The sequence below is a fragment of the Stegodyphus dumicola genome, chromosome 7 (assembly GCF_044657685.1).
Source record: "Stegodyphus dumicola isolate Sdum_Otavi_A_Nest chromosome 7, ASM4465768v1".
Taxonomy (NCBI): Eukaryota; Metazoa; Arthropoda; class Arachnida; order Araneae; family Eresidae; genus Stegodyphus; species Stegodyphus dumicola.
In genome coordinates, this window is record NC_140774.1 from 143,087,827 (window position 1) to 143,093,826 (window position 6,000).

A 6,000-nucleotide genomic window follows, 5' to 3' on the forward strand; every position below is an offset into this window, starting at 1 on the left:
TCGTCTGCCTGTAATATTTGCTAGGAAGATTGCGAAGAAAATATGATTCAGTGCCTAAAATGCAAAGCATGGGTACACGACTTATGTGCTGGAATTGACAAGAAAATAGAAACGTATCTTTGTTATCACCGATGTAATTAATTATATAAATACATTAATTAAGAAAAATAAAGTTTTATAATAATTGTTCAATTTTAAACCGCAGCACGCCTTTAACTAAAGGTGATGCGACTTAGATTGCTGGTTATTAGCTTGGTGTATTAACCTGACTTTCATAAACTTTATCAGTTTTGACCAACAGAATAGACTGTATGGAATTTTATAGTAATAAATATCAGCAATGGTATTGTAAGATACTTTTACTATTTTTACCACACATAATTTTTATTTTTTCATTGATTCTAATAGTTATACCTACATTTTCTTATGGGGTATGACTTACGCAATCTTACCTACACACTACTTGCTAAATGTCGTAAAAATGCTATAGACGAAAAGGTTTTTTCTTTCAGATATCGGGAGAATCTTTTTTAATGCTTAGATTGTGAATTCTTGGTAACTTTCAGGGCATTGCTACATATTTTTCATCAACTTTATTGTACCTTACATATATTTCAGATTTTTATTGAATTTATTTAAACAATTTATTGCTCAGAAAGTTCATTTGAACTCAAAACGCTTTTTATTTTTACCGATTATTTTGAAAAATTTTATAATGATTAAGCTTTCTGAAAAATACTGAGTGTATGCTAAAGTTGCTCTCACATCAACGAATCATAATCAGGAAACTATCTAATCCTGATCTTGAAACGTTCATCGACAGCTAGAACTACAGAATTTAATGTATTCACTTCTTTAATTAAACTTCTTTCCGGCTGGGATTGATTTTATCCTAAAGCGTGCGCTTTCTGCGTTAAGAAACGAACTAGAGGTTTTAGACTTAGGAGTGTTTGAAATAATGCGGTAAATACCGTGCTGGACATTATCTACATTCATGCCCAAAATTATCCTTACATGTATGAAATCGCAGATTTTTCACAAAACTGTGAATTAAAATTTTATGAATTAACATGAAATGATACATAACATCATACCGCATAATTGCGAATGACAAAATCTAAGAGAACTGCATATGATCCATATGCATCTCCTAAAAGTTTCACACAAGATTCTAAAATGTCATCCCGATATCTCTGGCCAGTCATAGATCCGCTGTTGAAAAGCCTAGGAGTGTACACCCTTTCATCATTATTCCTATCTATATCATTACACCCGAATTATCGAAACGGTCACGTTCCATAACGTTCGAAAGAAAATTTGGTGTTCTTGACTTCCTCCACGTGTAAGCGCGTTTAAAATCGCATGCTAAACTAAACCTCGACTCATCAGTAAAGAAGGCATGGACCATTAGCATTCATTCCAGTTCTAACGCTCTTTATGCTAATTGAAGTCCTTTTTGGTAGTGAAGACATTGAAACAGATATTCTTAGATGTTCTTAGATCATATAAAGGTCTTTTCATTTAACCCTTCTGTATACACTTTACCGTAATACAGCAGTTCCAGTGGTTGGTTGCGAGCTCTGAACTTTATTGTCGCGCATCAGACTTCCTGTTATGAGTAGTTAAAGCCAGACATCGAACTTCAGAAGAAGCCTTTGTTCGTTTACAGCTTTGCCCAGGCTTCTTTACAACAGTTTTAGAATTCTGATATTGGTTTTACAGCGCAGAGACTGTATCTGATTGCTTTCATTATTGTCTGCCCTGCTTCTGAACTGCTAACGATTAGCCATTTCCCAGATTCTTCCAAATGATACTTCGGAGCCTTCTACTAAAAACCATTTTGAGTTCTTACACACTGATATTAAACGCTGTATTTCAGAATTTATTTCCTGTATTCCAAGAAAACTTGCGCAAAAATCTTTGTTTAGCGTGAGACGATGTAACTCCTTGATTTACATATCAGAAATTGTTTGATCACTTGAGCAGTAATGGACAGTATCGATTGGATATTTCATGGAATGTAATTAGTTTTGAGTATGTAAAGATAAATTTAGACATGCGTATAGAATACTTTACTTAGGAAATAGTTGGTAACTACCCTGTTTTCCGAATATGGATGTGGAAAAAATATGCGACTGCTGATAACTATTATTACTATTATTAATATTTTGCAAATATAGACCAGTCATGCCTTAATGTCATAAAAATAACATTTTTGAAAACATTGTAGTTAGCGAATTAATGCATGCTAAATGCAGAAACAAATAAGACAATAATGAGCAAGTATTGGGACAATGCATTTAGTAAGAAAGAAGATTTCATATTCATATGATATTGGGGAAATGAATAGCCGGATAAAACAAAATCAAGTGATTATTAAGCGACGAAATTTTTGACTACTGATTTGACTGATAACCTTACCCAGATTCACGACTGACTTCTGTATGTGATGCACGGAAAAAAAACTCAGGTACACTTTGATTCATTAATAATTCATTCATCATTTAATTCATTTAGAGTACATTATATTTAAACAAGTATTTTGTTTGACTCATATATGGTGCAAGAATTAATTTCATGGATGGATTTCAAGAATGGATGGAAAAATTAATTGCATAAAGTAATTTAATTTCCAGAACGCTGAATTTTGCTCTCAAGACGCATTTTTAAAAATCATTATTGCTAAATGTTTAATGATATTTACCTCAGCAGAAAATGAAAATTTTCCTAAAACCTGTTGTTTAAATATCTGCTTTGACACACAAAATATTAATAACCCTGTAGGGTCTAACTTGCCGTGGTAATGATAATCAGTCTTAGATGCGAAATGAATTAACGCCATGTCTGAGACAACGACAAAGTCGTGAGAATGTTAAAAATAACCCTTTTATTTAAACAGAATTTAGAACCCAGAGGTATTCTCTTGTACTACAATATATCCACATTTTGTGGTGATACAAAGGAATAGAACAGTCAAATTTCAGTTAAAACTGGATCAGAAGTCAAAGAGTATACAATTAATTGCTATAATAAAAGCTGACTCATTAATTCTGCCAGAGCGTCAGAATTAAAATATCGGCCGGGATAGAACGCATAACTGAATAATTGCAACTATTAGAGCTGGCGGGAAACTAACAAGTAGCGTGCACGCGATACCAGAAACACGCTCTATCTTAAAATTGAAAAATCTCAGTTTAAATTCTGGCTACTTATTTGCTACTTTGGTGAGGAATACGGAAAGGCGAAGTTATAAAATGGGCGCCCTTCGAACTCATATCTGAAAACCACTCTTAAATGTGAATTAATAAAACAATGGCAAAACTACTGGGAGTCGAGCACCACAGGCAGAAGATTGTATAATTTACATCAAAAGGTAAACAAGAATTTAAATAGTGACTCTTCCCACCTCACACAATATTTGACAGCGCATGGCTCATATGTGTCCTATCTTCACAGAGTTGACCTAGTGACCAATGTATTTGTGGCAGTACTGGTGACCCAGATCACTATCTGCATGATTGCCCGCCCGCAGCGAATTCACATTTAAAAAGACCTGCTGCAATCAATATGCCGGCATGGTTTAAGAACACATTTATGAATAAGTAATATGCGAACAGCCGCAGAGACTGCATTATCGTGGCTTCTGTGTATATATTAATTTACTTTGTAGCGTTGCGCACCTCCAACTTGCACGCAACCAAGAGGTGAAAACTAGATAAAAGACAGAGTCTTGTTAAGGGTTTAAGTCCCTTTTTATTCAAAATAAATTACAAGTGCGTGCACTTGACGCTCACAAACTGCGCCAACTCGGCGGTCAAATAAAAATAATAACCTGAAAAGAAATTAAAGAGAAGACTCTAACTACGAGGCTCTCTAAAAGTAACTAACCTCACCGCGTTTTACAATACCGCTGCTAATTCAGCAAAGATCACGTTGAACGACGTTGAAGATCACGTTGAACGACTAACAATACTTCCAGGCAAGCACACAGGCCGAAACGCGGGGCTCTTCAATTTCTGTCTAACTACCTCCGCGCTCGTGAAGTAAGAACAGCACACCTTGAACTCGTTTCCTTTCTATTTAACTCAGAATACTTCCGCTGATAATTTGAATCCTTGCGCGTCCTACTAAAATGTACATACTTTGGCATTGGCAGTTCCAGGGGAAAGTAAGGCTTGACAGGAAAGGTAGTTTAAACTTAAAATAAATGTTAGTTAAAATAAATATAAACCCTACATTTGCCGCTGCCAGAATTTGGAAAACTTGGAAGCAGGTCCTACAACGACCTGTTGTAAGTTTCTATAATTCTGAACTAACTCCCGAGAACCTCGTTTACACAAAAAAAGTCTTATGTAACAAATTTTATACTAAATTTCTGTGTATACTTATAATTCTCTCTTCTTACAGCAACTTTTCCTGGACTTCATCAATCAATCTTGGTCTTTTCCTTCCAGCATCTGGAAGGAATAAGTATCAGTATCTTTCTAAATACATTATAATTTACACTTTCTTGACACAATAAATTTTTGTTTTTAAAGGATTCGTTTTCCCTTAGTATTGCTTAATTCACATTCATTCAATTTTTCAAGCATTAATTTAACTTTGCCCTGGCTTTCCACCATGTGTGGTGTCAAACGGGAATATTCGTGTTTTAGTCTTACAACACTTCCCCTAACCACCATGATTTGTTAGAATTCAACGACCAAATAGACACACCTTACTCGACATTCTACAACTCAATGAGCTACTTTAATATTCTTAAAAATTCAAGTGTAGGTGGAGAACCCTACAAAACACATTCATTCTAACTTCCCCCTCATTCATCTTTAAACATGCAGGCTTTCGCTCTAAAGCATGACTTTATCTACAGTTTAATACTTAAATTTTGAATTCATTCCTTTTGATCATTTTACTTTTAGCATGCTTCTAGACTAAATTCTACTTTTACATAACATTCAAGTATTTACGTACATTTACAAAATTTTAATACATATGATTTTTACAATTTACCATAAAATGAATAAGAGAAAATAAATTTTTACTTTACTCATTCTTCGCCAAGCTGGCGGCACTGAAACTAAAATTCTTTTTAATACAAGAATACGAAGTTATTTTTATCTTCGGCCAAATTTTGGCTTTAACATAACAGAATTAGTCTTTCGACAACAGAAAATGCTTGTTCTTAGCTTTTATACTTAAAGAAAATAATACTTTCGCCTTAGCTAAATAAAGTAAAACAAAACTAAGTCTCAACCGAGACATATTGACTTTCGTCAAAACATAGAACTTCGTACTTATGCATAACATTCCGGAACAAAAGAGAAAAAAAAATTATAGAAGATTTTAACTTATCTTTGAGTTTTCGATGCTTGAAACTCCGTCATTCTTTTGTGGCAATATTGTTCCCAAGTTATAGGTTTCATGGACGTCAGTCTTCTCCTTAATGTCCTCCGAGTGTCGTCCACGTTAATTTTTCTTTTTCGCCCTCTGCATGCTGGCCTCTTGGAGTGGTAGTCGTCGTGTTGCTGTCTTTTCCGTTTTTCCCCTGGACGGCTGGTCTTAGCGTCCTCCGGTCTAGAGTCATGCTTGAATTTCTTCTGTTGGTGGTGGTCTTTTCGTTCCTCCTGCTGTCTTTTTATTTTCGGGAACGGCGGCCTTGCTGGCACCTGACTCTCTGGCCCTGGGCGCGTTCTCCTTGATGTATAATTTCTCCTGCGATCCGTTGTAGGTGGTGTTTTGCTCTTTACCACGGTTTCTTTACGCGGTGCATCTGTATTCTTGTTTTTCTTAAATGCTGGAGCTTGAAAGTTCTTTTTTCTTTTTGATACCGTCGTCCGGGTTGTAGAAGGGCTAGGTCTCTCTTCAGTTCTCTGCTTCTTGGGTGGTGGAACAGTTGTTGTTATCTCTGGACCTTCTACTTCGTTTAGACTTGAGTCCTGCAAGAAACTTTTAAGGATTTCAAAATCATTTGGATTATAGTATTTTTTCACCTGGTCGGGA